Genomic DNA, 17,852 nt, shown 5'->3' on the forward strand with positions numbered 1-17,852 from the left:
CGTGAAAATGGCAATACTTCCCAAGGCTATCTACAAATTCAATGGGATACCTATCAGTTTGGAACTTTTGTCAAACTGCTTTTTTTTATTCTTGAACAATGAAAATAAAATTGCCTCAGAATGTACATAATCTACCTGAAGCTTTCATTCCAAACAAATGACATTCCCACAGACTGGAATTTTACATCCAAATAGCATTGAAATTTCGATAAATATTCACATAGCTACTGAAAACAAATCATTTTCCAGGCACCAATGGTTCACGCCTATATTCCTTGCTACTCATTAGGCTGAGATCTGAGGATTGCCATACAAAGCCAGCCCTAGTAAGAAAGCTGTGAGATACTTATCTCCAAATTAACCACCAGAAAGCTTGAAGAGGAGCTGTTGCTCAAATGATAGAGTGCTCACCTTGAACTGAAGAGCTGAGGCACTGCACCAACGCCCAGAGGTCAAGCCCCACTTAACTTTTCAAGTTAATGTGTTATTTTTGGCTCACCTAAGGACACCAGCATGCTATAGGTTTCTAGCATCACATCTCTATACAGGGTACTCTGAGAAATATCTAATTCCTGCCACTCCTCCCAGCTAAATTCCACAGCCACATTATCAAATGACACCAGATTCTCTAAGGGCACATTCTATCAATTTATTATCCCTGAGTCATGAGAACACCAAAGCTAGACTTTCATTCTTCTACATGTATGCTTTTGTATTACAGATTGTGGTTGGTACTTTCTGTGTTATGTATAAAATGAGAGAAAATATAATCAAAGTAGAAAGATTTGCCTCCATATTAACTTGGTAATTACACATACAAAGTTTTTCTAATACATCAGAACACACTTCTGGTTCCAGCAATAAAGACAAGAAAACAGTTCTAAGAAGCTAATAACCTAGCAAGACAACAGTAAGTATGAGTCTGAAAGTGTGTGTTTAGCTTATTTTGGTAATATTTACTACATATCTGGGTAACAATGAAGTAAACAAATATGTTTTCTGTATTTTCATATTCTGCCTCATTAACAATATTATTTAGATTTTCTATTAAATAGTGCTCTCATAAACAGTCACAACATAGTCATTACATCATATGGAATACATAACACATTAGTAGATCTATGAAAAGCACAGCATCCAGGTGAATGTTAAAAGGAGTAAAATTACTCAAAAAATAGTAAATGAATGATTTGGCTCTCATAAGATTTGACTAAGTTCTCACAATAAAATACCCGATGTTAATCATTTTTGTTATTAAATTTCTAGATATAAAAGTATGGTCATAGATATCCATATGTTTCCTTCATATGTAAAAACGAACTTCCAGCATGAACATTTCTGAACATCGACTACTTCCTACCACATAAAATACTTACTTATTACCATAAAATGTTTCTTAATCAGCTTTGCATTTTAATAGGCCTTAATGGAAGGATGGATGTAAATGGATAAAGGCTTAAGGAATGCTCAAGATGATCCCTCAAAATGTGAAATATGACCACCACAAGAAGGATAGAGAAAAAAAAAACCTATGAATTGGCACATGATCTAAAAAATATAGAAGTTTTAAAAATTGGAATTAAATATGGCACTAATTTGATGTACAGTGTCTAAAAGGAATACAGTCATTCTTGACAATATCAGAGGTGAATGATGACTAACACACAAAAAGAAAATATATTTATAAAGTGTTGAAAGAAAATAGACTTCAATACACAATCCATCGGGCTAAGGGCCTCTTCTAACAATATAGATTGAAGGTATTCCTAGGGAAAGATAATGCATCATTTACCCATCTTCATTTTAAGTGCTATAAAAATTATTCTGTGGGACTGGGAAGGTGGCTGGCTCAGTGATAGAGGGCTTGCCTTGCATGCCTGCGGCCCAGGGTTCGATTCCTCAGCATCACATAAGCAAAAAAGGAAAAACCGGAAGTGGCACTGTGGCTCAACTGGTAGAGCCCTAGACTTGAGCTGAAGAGCTGAGGGACAGGGCTCAGGGCCAGAGTCCAGGCCCAACAATCAGACAAAAAGAATTATTCTACATCAAGAGAAAAATTAAAATTGCTAACATAGATCTACACAGACGACAAGATTATTAAAAAGGTAAATGTGTAGGTAAAGGAATGGTACATGCGTAGGTAAAAGAATGTATAGAAAACATTGTATGTAATTTCTCTTGTGAAAAGAAAACTTAAAGTACCATATTCATAATTCATATGGAATTCAAATTCAATATACAAACACATAAGTGTTTTAAAACAAAGTTTGTGAATCCTGTATATGTATCAATTAATATTGTACTTGCATTGCAAATATGGGGGCCTGAGTTCAAAGAATTATTTATACAAAAATTAAAAGGAGAATACATAGGTTATAAGTAGGTTATAAATTCCATTCAATTCCATTGAAAAGTAACTATATTATGCTATATGCTACTACTATGATAATATTGTAAAGTTTAATGTTCTTAGCAAAAGTGTATCCAGCAAGTTAATTCTTTGTGTTCCTAACAAAGTACCCCACAAGGTAGGAAGTTCATTTTCTTGCAGTTCTATAGTAAAACAATTTTCCTTCACATTTTACTTCTGCTGAAGCTCTGTGCTTCAGCCTGAGAATGACCTTTGTTCTTTACATGAAATGTCTGGTTATTTCTGTATGAAGAAAATTAATAAGACCCTTTTTAAAATTCTTGCAGTCCTTGCATATTTTGAGTTGTACAAATTCAATGGAACATAGAAACAAATCTTTGAAAATGTAGGGCACCTGTATTAAGCATGCAGTCTTATTTTTATCCTGTGAACAATGCAGTATTTACATCAGATTTAATTTGTAATTGGTATCAGAGGTAATTCACAGTGTACAGCAGAATGCCGGCAAGTTATATGAGAGGTGGTTTACAGTGAATTTGAGATGTGTGCAGGCTATATAGAAGCAGAATAAGAAACAAATATCAGATGAGACAAACAGATATTAAATAGCAAAATGTCCATCAAAATAAGACCATACTTTAATTGTAAAGTATAGTAAATATATGAGGCACTGTCTGACATGAACAGAAGAAAGAAAACTTATTGAGCAATCCAAAGTCACGGATTAGAGAGAAATAAAAATTAAAAAAACATATAAAGATACCATGAGCAAAAGTTAATGATGAAAAATACAAATAGTGATAATATGTAGGAAATAAGTATTAGCCCAAAATATATGACCACAGATACAGATCATTGATAATAACAGACTGATGATACATTATGATAATAAAAATTTATGCTGAAAATCAAAGTGTACAAAGACATGTTTAAAAGACCATGCAATTTTAATACTTTAATCTACCATTACTATTGCAGAACTAATTGGCCTCTTACTAATTGATATAACAACCGGACAAAAAATCAGCACGAACACACAAATGGATTCCATTATGTTAAACTTAATGCTGTTTATAAAACACTATGGTGTTACATTTATCAAGACACATATTCCAAGATTAAAAGTAAATCTGAAGACAAATGGTGTAGAAATCAATATGAGAAATTAAAGTTCTGTTATAAATACATGAAAATTAAAAGATATACTTGTAGTATTCTATGAGTGAAATAAATACAGGGAAATTACAATGGATATCAAAGAAATGTATTCCTTCATTGTGATTTATAGAATATTACATGTAGCCTCTTTCTTACTTCACCTTTGAAATAAAAACAAATAGTTTGGGGCTGGGAATACTGCTAAGTGTTAGTGTATTTGCCTATCTGCATAAAGCCCTAGGTTCCATTCCTCAGCACTGCATAAACAGAAAGATTAGGAAATGGCACTGTGGCTCAGGTGGTAGAGTTGTAGACTTGAGCAAATCAAGATCGGGAATGGTGCCTAAGAAGGGCCCAAATTCAAGCTCCAGGTTTGGCAAAAAAAAAGGGTTTAAATATGTATGGACATTTTCAGAAGAGTGGGGGAAAGCCAGAGAACTAGAAGGAAATGGGGTAAAAAGAGGATCTGTGGAGGCCATTAGGCATTGATGAAAGTAAGCTATAAAAATCATGAGACAGGACGGAAGGGAAACATTGGGAGAGAGTGAGGGTATGAAAGGAAATGTACTCATTACCTGGCCCAAGGACTGGTAGTCTCCCCATACATCACCACAATAACAATAGATTCAATTGAATTTGAAACAATTTCTTCATGGAGTTGTGTGAGCATAAAGTTAGTGAAGAAAATGTACCACAGTTAGAAGAACAGCTACAATTATTAGAAATAAAATACGTCACTTATACTGGAGCTTAGCTTGAATATTAATTTCACATATGCTGTTAAAAATAATCTAATTTTATCATAGTATCCAATTAACTGTTAATGATAAATATTCAGGTAAGTAAAAACAAAACAAAACAAGTGCTTCTGGCTCAAGATGCTTATCGTACCCTAGCTACTAAGGAGGCTGGAAGCCAGACAACTGTGTAGACAACTCAAATAAAACAGCTAATCAACATATTGGAGGAGGTGTGGCTCAAGAGATAGTTCCAAAAAAGAAATTAAAGCACAGCTTAGGAAGTGGAAAAACCTACCATGCTCCCAGAATGGGAGGACCAACATCGTGAAAATGACAATACTTCCAAAGGCTATCTACAAATTCAATGCCATACCTATCAATAGTCCAACCTCATTCTTCAATGAAATAGAAAAAGCAAGCCAGAAATTTATATGGAACAATAAAAGATCCCAGATAGCAAAAATGATCCATACCAGAAAGACAATGCTAGTAGAATATCACTACCAAATTTCAAACTGTACTACAAAGCCAATGTAATCAAAACAGCTTGGTAATTGCACAAGGACAAACTTGAGGACCAAAGGAATAGGACTGAAGTCCCGGAAATGAACACACAGACCTGTATCCACTTAAACTTTGAGAAGGAAGCTAAAAAATAGAATGGAGGAAAGACAACTTCGTCAGTAAATGGTGGTGGAAAAAGTGGTTCATTACCTGTAGAAAACTAAAGCTATATCTGTATATATCACCCTGCACCAGTATCAACTCCAAATGGATGAAAAACCTCACATTCAAAGCAAACACCCTAAAAATCACTACAGAAAAGTATAGGAGAAACTCTAGGGCTCCTTGGCACCAGCCAAAATTTTATTAATAGAGACCCAGAAACACAACAAATCAAAGAAAGGTTGGAAAATGGGATTGCATGAAACCGCAGAGCGTCTGCATGGCAAAGGACATTGCTAACAAGATAAATACAAAGCCCACAGATTGGGAGAAGATCTTCAGTAGGCATAAAATGAACATGGGTTTCATATCTAAAATATATTTAGAACTCAAGAAATTAAATCCCCAACAACAAATCCTCAGAGAAACAACTGCCCAATAAATAAGTAGGCTAAAGACTTAACAAGAATCTAATCTGAAGAGGAAATAAGAACGGCCAAAAGACATATTAAAAAAAAAATAGGCTCAACTAATAAATATGTTAGAAACAATTACAAGAAAGAAAATACATTTGAATCCTTAACGGGGTTCATTTCGCCTAAAATCAACTTATCTGACCGTTTCTGCTTGTCTCAGACGTATACTAGTTATTGCATATAAGGGAAACCATGGGACTTATGTTTCTTTGGGCCTTGCTTACTTCACTTAGTATAATATTTTTTCCAAGTTTTTCTATTTCATAACAAATAGGGCAATGCCATACTAAAAAAAAATACAAAAAAACCCGAAAAAGTTCAACTTCTCTAGACAAAAAGAAATGCAAATTAAGACAACCTTGAAATTCCACCTCACCCCAGATAGAATGGCTATAGTCAAGAACACTAATATCAACAGATGCTGGAGGGGATGTGGACAGAAAAGGGAACACTACTGCATTGTTGGTGGGAGTGTAAACGTGTTCAACCACTTTGGAAAGTAATATCGAGTTTCCTCAAAAGACTCCACATAGTGCTCCCCTATGACCCAGCAACCCCACTTTAGGGTATTTACCCAAACATCACAAACAAGAGTATATTAAAGCTACCAGCACACCTATGTTTATTGCAGCTTTATTTACCATAGCTAAGATATGGAACCAACCCCAATGCCCCTCAGTAGATGAGTGAATCAAGAAAATATGGTATTTACATATATATGCATATATATAATATTTATACATATATGTGTATATATATACACACACACACATACACACACTCACACAATGCTTTTCTATGCCTCCATCAGAAATAAAGGCATCACCCCATTTATTAGGAAATGGAAAGACTTGGAAAAACTTGTATTAAGTGAAGTAAACCAGGCCTAAAGAAACATAGGTCCCATGGTCTCCCTTATTTGAAATAACTAGTACATGTCTAGGGCAAGCAGAAATGGTCAAAAGCTATGTACATATGACCATATAAGATGATATGAAGCGAAATGAGCCCTAAGACTGGAACCCAAGTGGTTTTTCTTTTTCTTGGTATTGTTTTTCAATGCACTTATAATGTACTATGTGATTTTTTTGTTCCTTTGGTATATTCTTCCCCCAAGGTATAACCCTGTTTTCACTGTATTTGTTTGCGGTGCCCTAGATCTTTTATATACATTTTTTTAATTTGGGGATAGGACGCAAAAAAAAAAAATGCTTAAATAGGGATACAAGCTGACCCATTGTAACAATGAGATGTAGAATACACTAGGTTGAAAATGAACTTTACCATTTGTGTGAGGGAGGGTGGGAGGAGTTGCAGAGGTGAAGAGGAAAGAAATTGTAGGGGGAAAACAATGGAGGAAGTAACAATGCTCCATAAGAAATGCACTCATGTAACTGTAACCCCTCTGTTCACTATTTTACAGTAAAAAAAGATATTTTTTAAAAAGAAGTAGTGCAAACAGTGAAGGAGGAAGCTGATTGACTGTGAGGCCTGTGAGTTCCTGTTCCAATACTAGCACAAGAAAGGCACAGTGGAGGCTGAGGTAGGTGTATCCCATTAGATTTGAATTTAGACACCAAATATGGAAACACAGCAAATCCTCATCTCAGACATAAAGAGAAAAGGAACTGATTGGGTAAGAAAAATGTCATTTCCATGAGCCATGTCAGCAAAGGAAAATTGATTAGTAAAACAAACAACTTCCCAGATACATCATTTGAAAAAAGGTGAGAGAGAGATGGAGAGAATGGGGACTGAAAGAGAAGAAGACACAGGGAGGAAAATATACAAAAAGTGAGATAAAGAGAGAAATGATGAAATCTTATGAGTAGGAAACAGAATGAAGAGAGTAAATAGAGAAAAAATCTTGCGAGGACACCTTAGGAAAAATACAGAGGGCTTTCTAGGAAGACCACACACTATATCATCAAATATTATCAGGTTTTATGTAGTCAAAGACCAGGAAACATTCCAAGAAGTATGTATGGAGAGTAATTTAATTACATATATCTTACTAAGTAATCTCTAATATTTGAAGTCGTGTGTGTCACCACACTATTTCAGAAACTCCAGTAAAACTTCTTTAACATAATTCAACATTACTCATGAGGAAATGATCTCTGACAAGTTGTCAGCAAATGTCCACTTTACATGACAAGTGACCCCTTCAATGGCATTGAATTACAAAACAAGTGTGACTACTTTATCTCACATCAGAAAACTGGAGGCAAATCTGCCCTCAACTAAGACATACTGTAACAATTTATAATCTACAAATTCTAAAAAACGTCTTCACCTCATTTAGGAGTAAGTTCTTGAAGCTGAATCTATTTTTTTTTAAATCTTGGATAAACTTAGTTTCCTAAATGGAATGTAAAAATTGAGATATAAAAAGCAACTCACCAGAGATCCTCTCATTCTTTCTTGCTGTTGACTATGAAGAGAAGATTCTGATGCATGGCTTAGAGAAAAGGCAATTGACATAGTCAGGAAAGAACCTGTGTGATTATGTCCCAGATTTTCCTGCTCAAAACATTATACATGGAATGAAAAAAGCACAAAGTCTTCATATGGGAGAAAAATCTTCGATGTCTCCAGTAGAGTATTAAATGCTCCGCTGAAGATGACTCCACAATCCATTAGTTGGTAGACAAACAGTATTCTAGGTTAATATACATGCAGAATTCATAAAAACTAAGGTTCCTAAAAATAATTGAATATTAAAACAAAAATCCACCACTTTAATACCACTAGTTATTAAGGAAATACGTTGTATGAATTATTTTTCTATTCATTAAAATGGATCCTAAGACTCCATTGAGCTTTTGGACTCTTATTCATTTATATATTTAAACTCCATGGAGAGAATATAGGTTATAACTCAATACTATCTCACCCAAAATTATACAGGGAAATGTATAATACGTATTACTTTTATTATAATATTTCAGTAATGGTTTTCAAATGGCACATTTCCCTGCATCCAAATACTTGAAGCACCCTTGAGCAATAACTTGAAATTTGTCATTTAACCTGCTTCACATAATCAGTAAAGATTATGTAAATACAGGTTTGAGAATTCCCTAATGCTCATATTCCTAAACAATTCTATGAAGAATTGTGGCCATCCTCCATGAGATAAAGGGCTTAATAAAGATGAAACATGAAATATTAGTCATAGGAGTGACAGAACACCAACCACCCAATCACAGCCAAAGAACCAGAAGATTAAAATCTTATGTTGCACAAATAATACTAACACAAAATTCTAAGCTGAGGACACCCTAAAATGCAGACTTATAAAAATAAAAAAATAATTTAAATATCCATATGCTTTTCTTATATTTATTGTTTGGATTATACACAGGAATGCTACTATCCAGAGGTTTTTTTCTTATTTTTTTTACACAACTACGTGGAATAGAAATCTTAATATAAAATAACATAAACTTTACAGTGATATGTACGAAATATGAAAATCTACTCTGTAAACTTCAGTTCGGTCGTTTGTGCTAAGAAACAATATGAATTACTTAAAAGCAACATTTGTACATTCATTTTGGATTGTTCCACATCACAAGAATGATTTCATACTTTTAAAAAGTTACAAAGAAATTTCTGTAGGCTAATTATCCATATTCCAATACTCAAAATCAAAAGTGTTGTAGATTTCAGGGTGGGATATTTTCTTTTTGTTTTGGGATTTAGAGTATCCTCCTTAAATTTAAAGTTTTTTATTCCATATTATTTTTTTACAAACATAATCTATATTTAATAGAGTTTATTGTGTAACTGGGCTCTGGTGGCTCATGGTTGTAATCTTAGCTAATCAGAAGGCTGAGATCTGAGCACCACAGATTGAAGCCAGCTGGGGCAGGAAAGTGTAAGAGACTCTAATCTCCAATAAACTACTAAAATACCTAGAAGTGGAGATGTGGTTTAAGTGGTAGAACATTAGGTTGGAACAAAAGAAGCTCAGGGTCAATGTCCAGTGCTTGAGTCCAAGAACCAGGTCTAGCACACAAAAAAGAGCATTTTATTTTATTGTATTTAAATTCTATTGAACAATTTCTTGGGAATACAGATTTAGGCAGTCTCTCATTTTAAATGATGTAAATTAGGCTCATTTATCTAGTGGAAAAATTGTAACATGTCAAGAACAGATAAGATAGAGAATACCCATGCTAGTAACATTTTAAGCTAGGAAACTCCGTAGGAAGTGCAAAGGATAAAAAGGGATCAACATGTTTCACTAACATCTTCTAAAGGAATGTTCAAGCTTTATTGACTTCAATTTCCATGAAGAATTTCTTAAGTGAAATAATACTTTTTCGAGCAGATTGAGACAAAATAGAGAACATTACCTAAAACCAAGAAATTCTGAAAAAACAAAACTGATTAGGAAGCATAGAATTTACAGTTAATGCTATCCAATGTCATATGGGCAGATTTTCCACTCCTCAAAGGAGAAAAAACACTTTTGTTTTTGAGATGAGGAGAGAATGCGGAATATGGGAGGTGTTTGGTGGTTACATTAGTATTTTTGTTGTTATGATAAACTTTGCAATTTAACTCGGTAAAAGCCTATTACCTGCCAAAAGTGACTAAGGAACAATTTTCTAATAATGTACAATTTCCTTAGAGGAGATTCAAACTCAAAAAAATGATTTACATGAAAAATAATAGAGAAAGTAGTTGAAAAGTCCATTCAAAAATGTTTTATTCCACTCAAATGAACTTAATACATGTGTTCTTTACAATTATGCTTGGATTGTTCATGAAAATTTCAAAAGACATTAAACAAAGCAGGCCATCATCTTATTTCCCTGTTAACTAGTTTTTTTTATTTTGCAACACATGTGTTTGAGGCACATAGCAAAAAAGAAAAAAATCACAGAAGGAAAAAGAATCTAAAAACAAGTTAAATACATAGGGTTTTTTTAATTGTGAAAATACTGTACAGAGGGGTTCAATTACACGGGCAAGATAATGAGTACATTTCTTATCAAGCATTGTAGCCTCCTCTTTTGTTTCCCCTTTCTATTCCTTCCCATCTTCCTCCCAGCCCCCCAACCCAATCCTGCTCCCTCCCACCAAAGTTGTAAAGTTCATTTTTCCACATAACATCTTCCACATAACCGCTCATTGTTGCAATGGATCCACCTGTATCCCTATTTAAACAATTTTTTTCCATTCACCTCCACAAATTATACAAACCTCAAATACAGTGAAAGCAGGGGATATACTATGGGGTAGGGACATACAAAGCAACAAAGAAATGATCTTTTAAATGTGTTAGAAACAATCATCTGAAAGAAAAAAAAAACATTTGAATACATATCTTAGGGTTCATTTCCCTAACATCAACTTATCTGACCTTTTCTGCTTGACTCAGACATATACTAGTTATTGCAAATAAGGGAAACGATGGGACCTAAGTTTCTTTGGGCTTAATATAATTTTTAATATAATAAATTAACATAATTTTTTCCAAGTCTTTTCATTTCCTAAACATAGGGTTTCTTTGTTTATGGCTTTGCTGAATATACATGAATTGTCAATACCAAGCAGTTCATTTTTACTACACCTTTACTTTTACATCAGTTCTTAGGTTGTCTAAAACATTGAAATACAAATAAAACGTGTAGCAAAAATAATTTGAACAAACAGCAGGTAATTTCACAAATAATGGAATGTGAACCATTTCTGCCCTTAATTGGGTTACAACTTTGTCTGAAAGAACACTTCTGGTGCTGTAGTCAAAGGTGTGCTCACTGAAATAGATTCTTCCACAGAAATACATGATTGCACCTTGGAATAGCCATGGAATATTTGTTTGAGCCACAGCCCTACAAGTGCTCCAAAACTTTATAATACCCACAATAACCACACCTTGACTGGAACCAATTTCCCTCTTAATCTCCACCAAGACAAATCAATATGTAGGAAGATTTCTTCGCTTAGACATGGAATCAGTTTCAACACTGGCTCTTGTGAAGTCACCATGAACCAAAGCACATGCCAAACATTTATACCTTGTTTAAAAATTCCACATCATCATACTGGCCATCTCATGATGAAAACGGATAACTCACTAAATGTTAACGGGCTTTACTCTTCTAATATGAAACAAACTAACAGAAAACACATGGGAAATACAGAAATTAAAATAGAAGTAACATAACCCACATAAAGTATAAAGTTCAGCAATGATTTCATCAAAAGCTGTCTTTTCAAGAAAAGAAACTTCCTCTGTGGAGTTCAGAATCTCATAATTGAACACTGAGAATTTAGGGGCCAGACACAATCTGATAGGATGCATTGGTTGCATTTCCTTTTTGCTGACTTAAAAAACTTCTTGGTATGCTTGGTGTGCCTGATTCACAATTCATTTCTTGTCATTACCAGCAGCAACCTCAGCCATGATGTGATAGAAGTCTTTCTTTATTTTCAAATAGAAAACTTTTCTCTTTGCTTGTGGAGCATTAGGGGTCAAGAACTTTTCCAAAAGAGATAGTATATCATTGCAGATATCTCTTAGCTTGTTCTCAATTCTTCCTGTGTTCTCACACGATTTGCTGCTTTTTCTCAGAACTTTCTGTCTTTTGCTCAATACTTGAAACTACACTCCAAGATGACCTATGGGTTCCAATAAGCAGCTGAGAGAAGATTCCTTTCCTCATTAGGTAATTCAGCTTCTTGCTCATTTCCAGACTTGATGCAGGCTGCCATATCACCATATTGCTCAGCTTGCTTGGCCACTTTGGCCCTATGGCACCATCTCATTTCTATCCATGACTGCATGTCCTGTGTCCTGAATAGGTGGTGGAGGAAAGACAGGGGGTCATTGGTCTCTGGACGATGGCAGAAGCAGCGGTGAGGCTGAGATTTTGTCCCTGGATCTCACAGCTCACAGGCTCCAGCCCCTCTGCAGCCCCATTGGGCTTCTTCACATTCAATTTTATTGTTTTTCCATGTGACGAATATCCGTAATTCTCCCTGAAAATTTCAAAATTAGTTAAAGTACATTTTGCTTGCTGCTCATTTTTTGTCATGTTAAAATGATTTCATATGCAGCATTATAGTAACGTGTGATTGTGGGTTTTATTTTTTGAAACAATATGGCCTATGGCAGTGTGTATGGTGCCAGGTGTTCAATGTGCACAATCTAGGATGACCTCGCACCATGATGATATGATGAACAAAACCTTGCCTTCTACTCCAAGTGTCACTCAGAGCCAAGAGTTTCACAATTTTGAACAGTTGGGACATGATCAAGTTTCTGTCTAAATTCCTGAGAAATGGGAAAAAGGAGCTATTGGTATGGACCTATCTTCATACAGAGTTTCTGAATGCTACTTTTACACATGAGACTGCTCAATGTTACTTGATATATATTCCTAATCTTTTAAAAAATTCTGCAATATTTTACTGTTGTTTAAATGTGCAAGAAAATCCCATTAAATTACTGTTTTTATTTAAGTTCTGCGATGAAACAACTTTTTAAAACATCTTTCTAGGGCTTGGAATGTGGTTCATTGGTAGAGTGCTTGTCTTGCATGCATGAGGCCATGGGTTTGACTCAGCATCACATGAACAGAAAAAGCCAGAAGCAGTACTGTGGAACAAATAGTAGAGCATGAGCCTTGAGATGAACAGCTGAAGGACAGCACCCAGGCCCAGAGTTCATGCCCCACAATCTACAAAAATATATATGCATATTTTTTAATTTAAAATATCAAGACACATTTAATAAAAAGCAAAGTTGCTGTTCAGACAAAAATTGCTGTTATCAGCCAAGAGAGAAATAAGCCAGGAAGGTTTGATTACCAGAGGAGACATACCATGGTACCTGGCTCCTGTCATCCTGGAGGTGGGAGGTAAGACTTTTTCCACTTTAGGATTACAGTAGCCAGAGGAGGTTGCAGAGATATTTAAAGGTACCAGAGTCAACAGGTGTCATGGGTTCTTTTGGCTACTTCCTGCTGGGGAGGTGAAGGAGTCACTGGAGCTGGGGATATTAGGGTCCAGCAGGGCAATGTAAATGATGTCTCCAGTTGCCTGTAGTATTAGGATAGCCATGACTTGCTCCCAGGTGGTGTCCTGGGTTGGGACTGTTAACCTGTTAAAGGAGACTTTTGGATAGATCAGGCAAAAAATGACAAGGTACCAAGGTCAGTTAACATGAATGGCATAGGATAACACACATTAGCCATGGGCCAAAAAAGTAATATTTGAAGCATAAGCCCCTACTAAGGGAAGTAGGGAGAAAGGGGGTGTCTAGTGTCTTTTGGACAACTAGGTAAGGGAGAAGAAAATGCACTAGTTGAGAATACCAGTCAGAGGCTACTATAAATACAAATAGCAAGTAACAAAAACAAGACTGGAACTTTCTGTCCAGATAGAAGATAGGCAGGTATGGACATTTAGGTGGGCAAGCAACTGTTTCTCTTGTTCTCCCAGTTCTGATTAATTTTGAAAGGGCAAGCATAAAGTGACTCCATTTAGGATGTCATCTCCTCTTATTGCTCTCCATGGATTTCCATTGTCTGGACTAATTTTGTCCTAGATGGTGCAGGGCGGGGGTAGTGGAAGGGGGTGTCTTAGAGTCTGTTGCTTGGAGAGCTTCTCCTACTTGGCATTGTCTGGTTTGAACTCAAGGTCTGGGCACTCTCCCTGAGCACTTCTGCAAGGCTAGTACTCTACCACCTAAGAGAGTTGCTTGGAGGTGAGATTCTTTTGAGCCATGCCTCCAGACTGGCACATGGCTGATTAGCTGGGAAATTGAGTTTTAGAGAGATTCTTTGTGTTCAGGATGGCTTTGAACTGTGGCAAAAGGAATCTTTGTCACAAAAGCCCTTTTTATTTCCAATAAAAGCAACAAGGAAATCAACGAGATTGAGGTTACCTATAACTTGTAAACAATTGACTAACAATTATTTGCCAGGGTTTTGTAGTAAATCCCAGTAGATGTTTATAAACTCCATCTGATTGGCATTCTAAGTACCACCCCTTGCATCTGGGCAGCCTGTTTAAAGTCACTTATATACAACATTTAACCTTTAACAGATGTACAGACACTTTTTTAGGCTCTAGTATCATATCTTGTTTAACATTTTGGTTTGTAAAAATTTTTTCTGGTTGGATGAGGAGCCTGATCTGTAATGGTTGCAGCAATGTCTGCCTCTGTAGGCAGTTAGATCTAAATGGGGACCTAATCTCAAGTCCACACAACTTTCTTTCCTTAGCAGATGAATTAATGTGGATGGGCCAGCTCAAAACTCACTGCCAATTGGGACTTTGAGCTGATACAGGTGGGTTGGGATTTAAATTATCCCTCATATTTTACATCTTTAGCTTTCACTACACACTATCATAGAGGACTGGGAAGTCCATGCTGAGTTAGCCAGACATGGGCATTAAGCATGCCTACAAACTCTCTTCCCATGACCTCTGTACTCTGTTCAAGCTTTGAAGAGACAAGCACAAGTGACTTCAGGATCTGATACCATCTCTGCCATCCAATGAGCAGTGGCTTACTGCCTCTGCATATTCCAACATTTTCAGGGTTCCAGGAATGCCTTTGTCTATGCTGGAATAAATGCATCTTTGACAGTTTCCTTGGTCGGTTGGTGGACTTGAACTCAGGGTTTGAGCATTGTCCCTCAACTCTCCAGATCAAGGCTAGTACTTTGCCACTTTGAACTCCAAACCAACTCGGCTTTTGAACACTCTGCTAGCAGATTAAAGATGACAATCTCACAGGGACCTTTCTCTGCCCAGCCTAGCTTGACACCAGTGTTCAGATTAATGAATCTTTACTTGTGGGCATATTTACTCCAACTAAAAGCTGAAAGATGGTCATTGGAAGTGGATTTATAAGCATGGTCTTACCTTGAACTTATTAAGGTCCAAAATTCCATGTGACAAACTTGTCCTATGTCCTTTACTGTGGGCCTTTTGGAAACTATTACAAAAATCCTATCATGGCAAACTAGGTTGAACAATAATTTCGTTATCCTAATTTATCTTTTCTACTTTGAAATAAACTTTAGGATAATTTTCCCTTTTAAACTTTTCTTTGTCTGGGAGGCCTGCCACTACCCACAACTTAACAAATTTTTCACAAAGGGTAGGCCATTTTTAATTCCTTTTTTTTAAAGTAAGTTTAATTTGCATTTAAATGCTTCATTGAAACACTGGGCAACAGCCTTTACCTCTTGGCTTAAAGTTTAAACATAGTCTATGTACCTATGTATGCATTAGACAGCCACAAGGATCATTTTTACCTGTATTTTACCCTGCAAAATATCTACCAGATTCCTGTTTTTGCTTATCTCTGTAAGTATTCTCCAAGTTCTTGTTCCTCATTTTTTGAAAGTCTAGCTTTTTAAAATTGCTACACAATTAAATTTAGCAAAACCATAACTTAATTTTGATTTTTTACACCCATCTTCATGGAACTGGAAAAAGCAATATTAGTGAGAAATTCACTTTCAGCCTCCATAACAGTGAGAAAACACAGGCTCTCCACATTATCCACACTAGTGTTTTAATTATAACTCACTCAGAACAACATCATAATGGACTAAAAGTGAATCAGTCACAATTAACGCATCATCTATAATTAATTAAATATAAAAAGAAAGTACTAAAGTCATTTTTGGGTTACTCATACAAAGCCAAATGCTTATGAATCATGTTTTCATTTCCCCACCGAAGAAAATAGAAATGGAGCTGTGATTCAAGTGGTACTTGAGTAAAAGTACTTAACAGAGTGGCTAGGCTTTGAGTTCAAGCTATAAGACATCTACCCACACAAAAAGAAAATGTATTCCCAAATACGTGCTCTTTCATATTTTCTGAATGTTTCATGAACATGAGGATGAAAGATGATGAGAGAGATTTTAATCCTGTACACATTATGTAATCAACCAGGAGTGTTATCTTCCAACAGATATTCCATTCAAAAACTGAAATGGAATAGTAATAATGTTATAATGTATGGACCACACATATAATGGAAGACTTTTGGGGGAGCAGTAGAGAAGTCAGTGCTCTCATGTCCTTGGCTTCAAGCATGACAGTCTTTCCCCATCTATCACTACCAAACCACTTTTGATGATCTCAGTCAAATATCAAAGGTCCAGAGCTCTTATTTCTGAGAAGAGTTTATTAAATTTCCGCCAACAGCCATTCCTTAATATAAAAGACACAAATCAACAACTTCACTATCTTAATTATTTGTCAAGCCTGGAAGTAATTTATACCTATCACTTTTGTCCAATCTTTGAAGGTAAAAGTACATCATCCCTACCCAATACAATGAAAGGATGAGAAATATTGGCTCAGTGGGTGGTTTTCCATTACACCTAGTTTAATTCTGCAATAAAGGGTTGCTGTATAAATCACAGAGGTTTCTGTCAAAGGTTTTCCTACATTGGGTTTCATTTTGTGTGAGTGTTCCAATGCTGACTGAAGGGTGATTTCTGCTTGAAAGACATCCTCTAATTTTCACTAGACACTCTGTCATGTTGCCAGGTCTCTGAAACCTGTAGAGACATGACTTCTGACTAAATAGTTGTCTACATTTATTATATTCACTTTTTATCTCCTGTTTATATTTTTGGATGCACTGAGGACTGACTTCACAGTAAAAGTCAATTCATATTTCTTATATTTGATAGTTTCTTTTCTCCTATGAGAGTCATTTCTCTGATGAACACTGAGGTATGACTTCAAAGTAAGATTTTCTACATTGATATTATCTATAAGTTTTCATTCTTGTGTGTGCTCTATAAACACTCATTCATGCATGACTTCCTACTGAAGGACTTTTTTGATACTGTTACATTCATAAAGTTTCTCTCCTGTGTGTTTGCTGATGAAAATTTAAGTATGATTTCTTCTTGAAAAAAATTCCACATATTTTATTCATAAGATTTTTCTCTGTGTGCATTCAAGGTTGAACACTGAGGTATTCCTTCTATGTGAAAGACTGCACATTTGCTATCACAAGTCTTATATCCTGTTTGGGTTCTCTGATACAAGCTGATTTTTCTTCCAGGTGAAAGATTTTCCGTATTTACCAAATTCCTAAGTTTTCTCATCTTTGTGTATTCTTTTATGCCTGCTGATCTGTGAACTCCATATGAAGGACTTGCCACACTTGTTACATTCATATGGTTTCTCTCCTGTGTGTGTTCTCTGATGGACAGTAAGGTGTGACTTACATAGAAAATACTTTCCACATTTGGTACATTCATAAGGTTTCTCTCCTGTGTGTGTACTCTGATGAATAGTAAGGTCTGATTTCTGGGTAAAAGTCTTTGCACACACATTACATTTTTATTTTCTCTCCTGTGTGTGTTCTCTGATGATGACAAAGGTGTGTCCTCTGAGGAAAACACTTTCCACATTTGTTATGTTCATAAGGTTTTT

Source organism: Dipodomys merriami, unplaced genomic scaffold, assembly GCF_024711535.1.
Source record: "Dipodomys merriami isolate MVZ:Mamm:240054 unplaced genomic scaffold, mDipMer1.0.p SCAF_1292, whole genome shotgun sequence".
NCBI classification, from domain to species: Eukaryota; Metazoa; Chordata; class Mammalia; order Rodentia; family Heteromyidae; genus Dipodomys; species Dipodomys merriami.